The sequence below is a fragment of the Apodemus sylvaticus genome, chromosome 4 (genome assembly GCF_947179515.1).
Source record: "Apodemus sylvaticus chromosome 4, mApoSyl1.1, whole genome shotgun sequence".
NCBI classification, from domain to species: domain Eukaryota; kingdom Metazoa; phylum Chordata; class Mammalia; order Rodentia; family Muridae; genus Apodemus; species Apodemus sylvaticus.
The window spans coordinates 163,141,280-163,154,133 of NC_067475.1; the positions used below are offsets into that span (position 1 = coordinate 163,141,280).

Sequence of the window (12,854 nt, forward strand, 5' to 3'; positions counted from 1 at the left end):
ATTGTAGCCCTTGAGGGTTAAGCAATCACCTGACTTAAACTTGACCTTTCTAAGCCGTCCTGGGACCCTAAGGCAGTTCCCCATAGACTGCTTTCTAAGGGACAATGGGCTAAGGAGACAACCTCAGTCGCAGAGCTTTTGGTCACCAGCCCTGATTTTGCAAAGCTCCTTGCCCTGCAACTGGCAGCCACATTAGCCTCGCAACAACCACCCCCTCGACCCCGCCCCACCCTTCTCGCTCCGCCCAACCCCTCCCGTTGGCTCCGCCCCCGTGACGTGCCGCAGCAGTCGTGAACATGCGCACTGAGCCCTGCGCGCTGCTCCGCCTCGGCGCTGTCATTCTCCGCGGCGCGGAGGCCAGTGCGGACTGCGGTTCCCGCCCGGCGCGCGGGTGCTGGGACTGCTCCTCCGGGGCGGACTGGTGGCTCTGCAGCGCTCCGGAGCCTCTCGTGCGGGGACTCCGTGGTGTCGCATTCCCTCAGAGCGGGAGACACGCACCCGGAGCTCCGAACACGGCTCTCAAGGGCTGGCGGCCGCGACGGCATTTGCTCAGGTCCCCGGTGCAGTCCGAGTCTCTGCGGCCGCCCGGTGCGCCCGGGAGAGTGCACCTCCCCCGGCACAGCGGAACCGAGGCGACGAGGACCAGGTGGGTCCAGCGCCCGCTACCACCGGCCACCGCCGGCCAGCCGGGCTGCGTGCGGCGGAGTTGCAGCGCTTTTTACCGCACTGAAGCCCCAGAAGACCTCTGCCTCCTGCGAGCCAGTAAGTTGACTGTAGTTTCTGAACTTTCGGGCAGCGTGGGAAGGACAGGTTCGGTTTATTCCTGTTGTGCCAGGCCGAGGTTTTACCTCCTGTTAGCCAGGCTGCGGCTGGAGGAAGGCGGACTGGACTGCAAAGGAGGGGGCATGGCATTCGAGGACTCAAGGCTGGAGTCCAGGGCTGGCTCCCGCCTCTCCCGAATGTGCCAGTTGGAAATGTGCTGGGGAGACAGGTGCTCCGAGGGCATTTGGCCCGCCGCTAATTGTACATTCTGAGCTCCTTGATTCTGCGCCGCGTGGGGTCAGGGACGTCCGCCACCTCCATCCTAGGAAAGCTCTGTCTGTGTCCCCTCAGAGGACTGGCACAGATGAGAAGCTGAGACGTTGCTGCTCGGCCTGCAGGCTTTCTGCGCATCCCACTTCACTCTCCCCTTAGGCAGAAGTTGGCAATGGGAGCCTAGTCCTTTAGGGGAAAACAACTTATGTGTCAACTGAGTGTTTTGTGCTCCAAGGCAGAGAAAATGAGAGAAGTGCTCTGTGCGTTTTAATTCATGTGCTTTAAGGATGTGGGCAAGTCTCAGAGAAGCAGGATTCAGAGGATGGCTGAGTTGTCCTGCATCTCTTATGTAAGCCTCCCGGCTTGGTAACTTTGCATCTGCAGGGGCTGCAGCTGTGCCTCCACTCACTCCATTTGTCTCAAGTCCAGCTTGAGCCGTGTTTAATAAAAACGTTGACATGATATAGCGGTTTGTAGTCAGAAATGGGGCAGTCTTTAAATTAGGCCGTCTTCTCCTAACAGGGAGCATGGAAGGAAGAACTTGGCGTATTTTTTTTTCAAGGCAGTTCAAGGAATTAGATACATAAATCATGCTTTAAAATGCCGTACATTGTACAGAGAGCGTGCGCAGACCCCTCTTTAAAACACATTCCCTTTTGTTTTAGGAGAAGTGGAGATTGTTCGTACCAGACAGTTGGTGAGTCTGGAAGTTAAGTGCACTGATGGGCTTAATTATCTAATCAACAGAGAGCATGATTCCTAGGTAGCCACAGTGGCCTGCTTTGAAGGGTAGAAATCTTTAACCTTTCGTTCCCAGCTGCCCCTAGAGATTCCTTTTAAGCAGAGCAATGGATTGATGCCATTGATGCTTAATACTTGAGTTGATTAAATTTGTAAGAGGGATTCTTTGAAATACCATACAGCCCTGCTGTGTGGCTGATAGGCAGTGACTCTTACAAGGAAAGATAATATTTAGAGTACCATCTTTGCATTCACCAAATAGCTTACATTGCAGCTGCCCTGTGATATAAAGACATAGATGGAAAGAAATGTGCACAGAGAAAAATATATACATGAATGTGGATTTGAAATAAAAACTCAGGGATGTGAGTCAATGTGAGATTTATTTAGGTGACCTTTAGAAAGAGGCGTGTATGGGCTATAGTGCTTCAGTGGATACAACGAGATGAACTAACAGGTTACAGCCCCCTGGTTTAAACTTAGTTTTATTTTAAGGAGAAAGAAAGAAAAGAAAGAAAGAAAGAAAGAGAGAAAGAAAGAAAGAAAGAAAGAAAGAAAGAAAGAAAGAAAGAAAGAAAGAAAGAAAGAAAGAAAGAAAAGAAAAGAAAGGAAGGTAGGAAGGTATTTTACAGTTGAAAAGCTGATCATCACATTGTAGTTTGTAGGAGCACCGAGTGCTGACCCCTAGAAGAATTTTTGTCCAGGTGTGGGCTTTCAAGAGACCAGGCTGTTGGCACTATTGTTGACTTTGAATCTGGGCAAGTTACTGAAATTCTGTGCCCGGCGTCTCCATCCACAAAATAGGTGGGTATAATTGCATACCTTCCTTGTTGGGCTGTGTGAGGCTTAAGTGGAATCCTGATGGGAAGGGATTGAGCTGGTGGCAAGTACAGTGGGCTGACTTTGGGGAAAATCCCACGCTGTGAAAGGAAATTTGTCTTGGGATAAGCTGTGGACCTTAAGCAGCTGTTGCTGGAGGTCACTAGAAGCAGTGCACATGTGTAATAGGAGAGAGGATATAAGACTCTGGCCACATGTTAATATTGGATTTACCGTCTCCAGCAGTGCCTCCCGGAAGGCCTTCGATAGAAGTGGCTTTGTCTTGGTGCTAAAGAGGAAGAAACTGAGGCCGAGCGAGATCAAGTAGTAGAAATTAGAGCTGGCAGCTTAAACATGCCTGTTGGAATCTGTGTTCTTTGACCCTGCTGCCTCAACTTGCAAGCAATGTGGGTGGGTTATTCCTCTTTCTCCACAGGAAGTTTATGTTTAAAGTTTCAAGTATGCAAACTGCTAAAGAGCACTCCCAGCCCAGGTCTTCTGACTGGAAGCTGTTATCATCCACCTCATTGTGGTTAAATGCCAGGCCCTGCTTGCAAGCCTCCTTTAGTGCTATTGTGAGAGAGATAACAGGGTGTTTTTGCCTTCAGCTGAAGCTGGATTCTGCTACTTCTTTCTTCCCCCATTGATATATTCATAGAACCAAAGAGAAAAGTTGGGTAACGATGCCTTACGTCGGTGGTCCATGCTCACTGCCCTGCCTCCCCCTGGCCTGTGCAGTGGCTGTCAGCGTCCACACAGACAGAAGCAGCAATAACCAGTCCCATTGTCTCTGCGCACAGGCCAGTGTCCAAGGGCGGGAGAATTCCACTCAGGCAGAGATGGGGTGGCACGCTTATCTTGAACTCAGTGTTCTGAAGTGGAAATCATTTATCCATCACCACTGTAGGCACATTTCCTTTAGTCTTAGGTTCAAAGCCATAGGAAGCAGATGCTGGGGATTCCATATGAGCTATCTTGGTTGAAACCCTCACGACTGTTGAGGCTCTCCTCTGAGCTCTAGGTCGTGGGCTGATTGAGTGGCCGGGGTGCTTTGTGGCTTTTTTAGGTTCGTCTACATGCCATGATGTTCTGGCCTTTGGTCTTTATCCTTTAGATACTAAAATTGATTGCTATAGAAAGCTCCTAGCAGCTGACTACCCCAGGGAAGTCAATGTTTAATGAAACCCTCCTAGCTAATACACCCACCACTAAAAGGTACTCTAAACTGCATGCTTGCTGCCACCTGGCTGGAGTTCTGGGTCTTCCCCCTTCTCCATCTCCCCCCTCCCTCCCTCCCCTCTCTGTTTGTGTGTGTGTGTGTGTGTGTGTGTGTTATGTATCTGTCTCTCCAAAGCTTCTCAACAGTGAGTTTCCAGAAGTGAGCTCTCAAGAGCCTGGAGACACAATGCCACAACTGCAGTATGCCAGAAAGAACTCCTGCCACCAACCGAGTCCTCTCTCTGATACCCTCTGCTGACGTTTCAACCCTTCTTTTTAAAGAATACATGCACGCTGTGTCTCAATAGCTATATTTCAACTGTTCCCTGTTCTGGATTTTCTGATCAAATGTCTCCCTGGCACATGGCTATAACTAGAGCTAAACCTGTGAAAATAACTTGCATATGGTTGTTTTATTTCCTGTTTGTGTTGTTTTAGTGGATTTTCTGTTGTTACTTTTAAATCTACAAGAAATCCTACCCCACCCCCAAACGCACACATCAGTTTTCTTCTGCTTTCAGAAGACCATGTACAGTTGTAGACAGACTGCCTTCATTCACCCAGTCTTAGATGATCTCTGAAGCTAAGCGAGCTTGGGTAGGAGACGGCTCAGGCACATACTATACAAGTCAGTTTTAAGATGGATCTAAGTGAGTGAAGACCGTTTACTCTATCACATTGCATCAGTCCTTTGGCTTTTCACTTTATATTTGAGAAGCTAGGACTTGATGTTGATCTTACTTCATTCAGTGTATGGGGTGACTTGGAAGTTATGCACATTTACGGTTATACAGTCAAGGGCAGGGTTTTGCAGAGTTCAGGGACTTGGGGTGGACTTGAGAGAAGACAGCCTTGAACATGATGACTTATCTGACCACTTTTCTCATCCCTACTGGACACGCTTTCTGATAAGAGCTCGAGTGGATATTCAGCTGGGAACACTCACTGTGTGTCGGCTGGGAGCACTCGCTGTGTGTCAGCTGGGAGCACTCGCTGTGTGTTAGCTGTGATGACAACATTACGTACAGTGTTTTCCTCCACCCTGAAGCCAACCTTCTGTGTAGTTCCTGTATTGTAGTACTTTTGCAGAAGTAGAAACAGGCCTAGAAAGGTCGTGGGTCCAAGATTACATGAGTAAGTTTTGTAAGAAAAAGTAGAGCTCAGAACGTTTTGGTATTCCTTATCAAATATCCTCCTGCCTCTGTTTTTTTCAGCTATTGTAAGCCCTATAATAGAGATGGACAGTCTCAGGCTCTGCAAGCCTTCCCGTCCACAGCTTGGATTGGCTAAGTAAGGAGTACATCTCTGTATTTTTGTCAAGGTAGAAGCTTAAGCTTAATTTATGTTAGAAATCAAAAACCACATTTCACTTTGTGAAAAAGAACGAACAAAAGCCACATGTTCCTCTGTAAGGAAGAGGCCTGAGTGCTTCCGGTGGGGTGGCAGGGCAAACTTGCTTCATCTGGGCTTAGCCTCATCATTGTCCTCCAACAAAGGAGAAGTGGAAAGGCCTAAGATTTTTCTCAAGTGATTTTTTTTAAAGCTTATTTAAATCTAAAAAAAAGTCAGAGTTACAACAGCAGCACTAGTTATCTGTGGTATGACTGTGTTTTTTAAAGGAAATGCACCCACATATCTAACAAGTGGGAATTGGAGTGTGTCCTCCCAGAACTAACATGCAAGCTCCCACGTCCGTGGTGTAGTCTTCCTGACTCCAGTCGTTAGATTCTCAGCCCTTCTGTGAGATAATACCTCTGCAGTGGAAGGGGGAGGAGGTTGAGGAAGGCAGCGAGACAGACTCACAGCCTGGAGATCAACCCCAGCACACACTAGGCCAGCCGTCTGCCTGCCGCCTAGCCGTATCCTCAGCCCCATTTCCCCTCTCGATTTCATACTGGAACCAACATCATTTCGGTTGTAATTTAAACATTAGCCAATCATCATAACATCCAGGCACCGAATAGATAGTTCCTCTGTTTCTATGCTAGACCATGGGACTGGACGAGTTCCAAACCACCAAGTGACTAAAAACTTATTTTAAAATTCTGCTTTCTCCTCTCCAACCATAAACTGCCAGGCGACAGGAAATTTGACCCGAGTGTGGCCTTTATTAAAACACAGAGCATTTGAGCCCCTGTGCACTTTATGGAGTGGACTTTAAAGTTGCTAGCAACCTTTCATAAGCCTCCAGATGGCCTAGCCTAAGGTATCCTGTCCACCCTTTATCTGCACGTGATGAGCTTCACCTGTCTTCCTCCAAGGACCAGAGGTGGGAGTGTGTCAGTTCTGTGTCGCCTGCCCTCCTCAAGAGCCGGCCTTGGGCGGGGCTGCCTGGCGTGCTGGGCCTATCTGAGGAATGGAGAGAGGGGTGCCTCCTTGTGCGTCTGGCTTCCTGTATTTATGACTGCCCATCAGTGCTGGCTGCTTCGCCCACTGCAGTCCTTTACCCAGGGACTCGTGGCTCATCCCCCCAGCTGTGTCGAACGTGGGGAAGTGATCCTGAAGGGACACATGCTGTAAGCCGGGGGCGAGAGAGCCACACAGTACCGTGACTTACGAGTAAAAAGAGGGGCAGTTGCTAACACAGCGATGCACAGTTCCCCACAGCCTCTGTCCTCAGCACGTGGGAACTGTACTGAGTAGCCTTATTATTTTATATGTGACATCTAAAAAGAGCTGTGAGCCCCTAATTCATGCTTAACCAGCCAGCAGCTGGGCTGTTTGCATCAAGTTTGGTGAGTGATCCATCCTCATGCGGACAGTTTTCAGATATGTATTTTAGGAGATGAGGTGTTAGGGATAAGCAGTCCCATAAATTGTCAAAGAAAAGACTCAATAAAAATAAATGAAAAATCTAGGAATAAAAAAATAAAGGATGTGGCTTTCCTTCAGGTGATGGTACTTGGTCTGAGTCCGTGGTTCGGGCTGGGGTGGGTGAATGACGTCACTGAGCTGAGGAGTGGCCTGTAAAACAGCAGCTCAGTCGGTGTGCTTGGGAACAGCTGATGTGGCAGATGTGGCCATGGAATTGGAGAGCAGAGGCTGGAACCACTTTGTGGAGTGACTTGGTGGCCAGACTTGGTCCTACAGGTAAGAGTGAGCACCCGAGTTCTCTTGTGAGCTCTGGGGTTGAATTCAGGGCCTCGGGAATTTGAGGCAAGCACTCGGTCGCTGGGTCCGCTCACCTTTATTTTGAGACAGGGCTCACTAAGTGGCTTGGGCTGGCCTTGACTTCAGTATGCAGCCCAAGTCATCCCCTTGCCTCAACCACAGGTAGCTGGGATGACCATGCAGTACTGCCAGGCCTGACTTAGGCTGTCGGCGTAGAGTGTTCAACCTGATGCAGCAACAGAACAAATGAACTAGGAAACAGAGAAGGGAGCCGTTATAGTCTGAGTTCAGACTGGTGAGGGTGTAGACACTGAGACTGGTGAGGGTGTAGACACTGAGACTGGGAAGGGTGTAGACACTGAGCACAGGGGTAGGGTGGCAGCACGGAGAGGCGGCAGGGACTCTGAAGAGCCTCCTCAGAGGGCCTCGCTCAGGTCACTCAAGAGATAGAAGTCCCATTGGTGATGGCAGCACAGAGGGTGGAGCGTTCCACAGGGGAAGGTGACAAGCTGTGGATTTATGCACTGTGAGGCACCAACCAGAGGGACATCAGAGCCTAGGGATGCTATGCAGACTGGGCTGAAAATTCAAGGCATCCACCGAGGTGCAAATGGGGGCTTATCCATTTGCAGCTTATTGATGTATCTAGTCCACTGAGAGATCCTGGATCTAATAGGACCTGCACTTGTTTTTATGAAACAGGCCTCACTGTGCTCTAGATAACTGAGTACTTGAAATGGGTGCTGAAGCTGCCGTCTGCCTGAGAGAATGTGTGGAATGAAAAAGTCAAGGCCAGGGTGGCGCACAGAAAGACAAAGGAGATGGGATGGAAAGTTACCTGAGAGAAATGTATGACAAGAAAAGAGGACAGAAGCCAGAGGCAGAGCAGATGAGGCGCTTGGCTGAATGGGAGACACAGAAGTGAAACCGGAAAAGGTGCCACAGGGCAGAGCACTCTTCTTCCTGCACTTGTGTCTGCACCGGAGATGGGGCGATTGTCTGGTGCCTTTCAGTTCCTCTCCATCAGTATTAAGGCTCCGGTGGCAGCCAGGCTGCCATTCAGGAAAGAAGTACGATCCTGAACTCAGTCTACTAATGGGGTATGGTTGTCGTGTTGTCTTTTTTCCGTTTACCTTCCCCGTCATCATCAGAGGAGCACAGACTCTTGGCAGACTGGGAAGAATGGGAGACACACCTTCTTAATGCATAAAGTGCTTGATCCTCCGTGCGAGCACACCTCTGGGATCCCTGAAGGGGTGCGTGGATGGGAAGGGAAAAGCAGCACAATCCAAGTGCACAGACACCTAGTCTTTTGCATGGCCCGGTGTCCTTAGAAGGTTGACACTCTCTGCCAGTGCTTGCAAGGCTGAATAACGTGTCTGGCCCATTGGATTATCGGAGGTATTCTGTATGTCACATCCCATGACTTTCCTTTGTGGTGTATGACAATGTGGTGTATGTATTAACCATGGAGATGACCTCTGTGCTTCCATTCTTGTCTTGTGTACCCATCCTCACGTGCTCTGTCCTTTAGTTTTTACCTGACAGTAAACCTCCTCCCTGTCCCCGTTACTTTTTTAATGTTGTGATTAAATATCTGACAAGAACAGGGTCAGATGGTTTTTTTCTTCGAAGTCTAAGAAGTGATGGAGTGTGTCACCATAGAGACACCATGGATACAGGAGGTGGCTTGCCAGGAGCCATCCTCACTTAGAACCTTTATATTGACTTGTGTGAAAATTAAAGTTTGACAGCTTGATCAGAACTAGACAGGCTGTCCGGCCTCTCTCTTGTCTTGTCGCCCCATCGCCTTCCTTCTAGGTAGCCTAAGGAACCCTGTTGACTGTCCTGCGGGTCGGGACAGTGGCTGGTCACATTGAATCTACAGTCGGGAAGCAGAAAAAGAACAGGAAATGGCAGTGAGCTATAAAGCCTCAGGCCCTCTCTCAGTGGCACGTTTCCTCCAGCGAGCTCGCAGGAGCTTCTAAGCAGCACCCAGCTGGGGGACCCAGGGCTCAAATGTGTGAGCCGGTCGACTGGTGGTTCTGAACCTTCCTAATTCTGTGACACTTAAATGTAACCCTTCACGGTGTAGTGACCACAACTATAAAGCTATCTCATGGCTGCTTCATAACTGTAATTTTGCTACTGTCATGAATCATAATGAAAATATCAGTGGTTTTGGATGGTATTAGGTGACCCTGTGAAAGGGTCCTTCGACCCCCAGAGGACTCAGAACTCACAGGTTGAGAACAGCTGCTATAGGAGGACCATTTTGCATTTAGACCATTACACTGCATTACAGAACCAGTAACTGGAAATGCAGTCCAGAGGGGAGACCCTAAATGATAAAGGTTGTCGGACCGACCCTGAGACGTTCTGGCTTCAGATTCCGGGTTCCGTGATTCTAAGATGCTTCGTTATCATTTGCTACTAAAGGAAAACTTGGAGGAGGATGGAATGCTCATGACTGATTTTTAAGTTAATTTGCTTAAAGCATCAACACTAGAAACTATTGTTGACTAAAATTCCTCTATTTAATGGACCAAAGGTTAATTATGCAAATATATCTAATTAAACTGGGAAAAATAGGGTTTTTTTCCCATAAAACAAGCTCTTTTTTCCTATTATTGGTGCTGACTTTTTCAGAAGTTCCTATCCATAAAGCATAGAAACCTAATATTTTAATCTGAAGTTCTTGCAGTTAAATTTGTTCTTTGTGCTGCAGTGGGAATATATTTCCTAATAACTGCAGTTTCTGCTGTGTGTGAGAGTCATTCTTTCTGTATGTGTGTTCTGTGCTACAAGTATACCAGACAAAACCCAGCCAAGTCAGGTGTAAACCGTTGGTTTCCCTTATAATGATCTTGTCTGCTCTGGCCCTGTGGGCCAACAGGCTTATTTGGCTTACAGAAGCAGCCATGAGGTTACCAGCATAAGGCTGAAGTCTGACACTGGCACTGTCTTTCACCGAAGTGCTACAAGATGATGCAGTTCAACTCGAAAGATGCCAGGTTCACAACTTGTATTTTGGCTCTGGATAGTCCAAAATTTCCTTAATATTGTCATCAAATCAAATATAGATACATATGTACAGTAATGCTTGAGTCATGAAATGGATATGTACGCTCATAACCATTGAAAAAGTGTATAATGTTCCATTTTTATCACACACACACACACACACACACACGCACACAGTGTATCCTAGAGGTCTGCTAGCTGGCAATTTGCAGATGAAAGCACTTTCTAGCAAGTAGCAAAGGTTGCTGCCAACATTGTCCCCAGATGTCAAGCTTCACAGCCGACTTTACCTTTTAGCCTCAGGAGGGAAATCTAACGGGGCTGATGTTCCTGTGTCTTCAGTGGATGGCTCTTTTTCTTTTCTTAATTCATTGGGTGGCAATTAATTTTTTTAATAATGAGACATTTGTAAATTCTGAAATGTTAATAAAAATGTAAGGCAGCAATCTTAGTCTGGTAATTAATGTCCCACACAGTAGTGTACCAGCCTTAATCCAGTGAGAAATTACAACATAGGCAAATGGAAATCTAAGTAACAATATAGAATGTTATGGTATTTTAAATATGATTTTACTGTACTTTATAATATGTCAAATGAAGATTAATTTGTTCCTTTTGTGCCTGATGGGTTCCAATTTCATCCCAATGCAAATATTGTAAAACAGAAAATAGATAGGTTTCAGTCCAGGTGACTTGACACTACCATACTTTATACTCACACACATATATGAACAGTGAAGCCGGATTCCTTACTGATATTCCATGGGTATATTATAGCATACACTACGAGTTTTCAGTTCCTAAAAAAGAGTGGCTACATTTCTTTTTTCTCAATCCTTTTGGATTTCAGTCATACATTTTTATGTTCTTTATACTTGATGTGATAGAACATGTCTAAATTAGTGATCTAATTTGAATACTATAATTATATGCACAGTTGAGTTTGAGTACGGTGTTTTTGCATAATGTGATGGTCTTCCTTAGTGGATTTAGGAATTCCATGGTTCCAGTTTCAGAGTCCTAAATCTATATACGCTTATGAAGGGATTCACCATACAGAATGCAAATATTTTAAGCCTATTTGAGTTTTAGCTATCTACAATAGCTTTTTTTATGTATAAGAAAGTAACGAGAAATACAGAATTAGTTAAGAACCGTACTGGTGTCACATGTAGTGACTACATTTTGCAATCAGGGTTAAAACTCATATTTCTTTGTTTTGCTAAATGATAAATAAAGGTATATTTAAGCAAAGTGATAGCATGAATTCTCATAAATAATTATACATATTTATATAGGGCTAATATTGGTCATTTTGGCCAAAATGCACATCTTGAGCTCAGACATTAGCTTTGTGCCATGTTCAGTGTATAGATAGTGTATCCATTTCCATGGATAGTTCAGGGGCACACACCTGTAATCCCAGTGCTCTGGAAGCAGAGACTGAAGAATCAATGCAAGTTCAAACCTAGCAAGTCCAAACCTAGCCTGGTCTATGCAGTTCCAAGCCAGCCTTGAGACTTTGTCTTAAAAACAAACAAACATAAAACAACACACACACACACACACACATACGGGGGGGGGGGGGGGGGGGAGGAGAGAGCGTAAAAAAATGTAGTGCCTCGGAGTAGCATTGGAACTGAATGCTTTTAGAGTCTTGTTACAACAGTTCCTTGGCATCTAGGCTGTGTCCTGAGACTGCAGCCAATGAGACAACAGCCCTGCACAGTTACCCTCAAAGCTAATGTCCCTCCCTCCACAGTTCATAACCTTGCCAACCAGATGAGTTGTTTGCTAATAGTAGCATGTCAAAGCCTGAATTATTATGGATCTTCTCTTGTAATAAATATTCAACAGCATTTCCAATGCAGTCAGATACAATTCCTAACAGCCAGCCCTGTGCCAGCTGCGGTGCCCACGCTCCTCCTTGGCTGCTCATAGCCACAGGGCATTTGGCATTTAGACCCTTTTCTATGTATTTTCCAGAGATCCCCTTTCCTTGGGCTGGAATAATCCTTTTACGTCTCCACAGTGACATGGAGAATAAAGAGAATTCCTCACCTTCCTTTTCTTCACATGAGATGCCAGTGTCTGTATTCAGAGAATCACCGGTCACTAGGTGTGTACTCTTCAATGACAGTGATACAGAGTCCTCACAGTCCCTACTGTTCAGGAATAGGTAGCACTTACCGTCTTCTCCTCCTGTGTCAGGGCTGCTCATCTGAAATGTTAGGACCTAGCAAAGTGTTGCTTTATAAGTTGAAGCTGTTAGTCTGTAGCATCTTTTTGGAGGTGTACTCTATATGCCTGAAGAGTCTGTCATAGCTGAGCAGTGCTCTGGGGTTTAGGAACTTACACAACTGGGCAGCTGTTGCCACAGGTGAGCTGCTCAGTTCTGAGAGGAGCTCTTGTGCCTGTCCCAGTGAGTCTCCAGTCTCTCTCCTGTCCCTGCCACTGTCCCTGAAGCCATGGCCTGTGAGGTCTGCATCTCGTTTGTCATTCTTTGTGCTTCACCTTAAAAAACAAAGACAAGAAACCCTCGGAACATTTGTGATTTGTCATCTTTCCTTCAAAGTCAGCATCAGTTCTTTCCTTACTGATATTTACACACTGTGGGCAGATTTGGATGTGCTCATTAGAGTGAAGACACGCAGCCAGGAAGACACCTGCGTGCAGTGCGGTCGTGTTTCAGAGTGGATCCCAGCTTGTCTCTGCCGATGCTGGGTCTCTGAAATCAGCCCCTCTCCTGAACTCTTCACCCCATGAATCTATCCAATAAAATCATGTAGCAATCACCAAGCTGAAGTCAGGCAATTGCCTCTACCATTTGGGGAAACATCAAAGGAATCAAGTCTGGAAAACTTGCCTGTCTGGAAGCTGTGCAGAGGCACCTATCCCAGTGCCGA

At 46.7% G+C, this 12,854-nt stretch overlaps 1 protein-coding gene across 2 annotated transcripts in view; it reads left to right on the forward strand.

The window, feature by feature from the left end:
- The first annotated feature begins 320 nt into the window (after positions 1-320).
- The window catches only part of Pag1 (phosphoprotein membrane anchor with glycosphingolipid microdomains 1), a 141,611-nt gene continuing 129,077 nt past the window's right edge, over positions 321-12,854 (forward strand). Inside the window, exon 1 of one of the 2 annotated variants that reach the window (XM_052180883.1) lies at positions 321-762. The gene's annotated coding sequence lies outside the window, so the exon portion shown is untranslated. Of the gene's footprint in view, positions 763-6,771; positions 6,904-12,854 lie in introns of those variants that run through there. The other variant, XM_052180885.1, reaches the window with a different exon arrangement.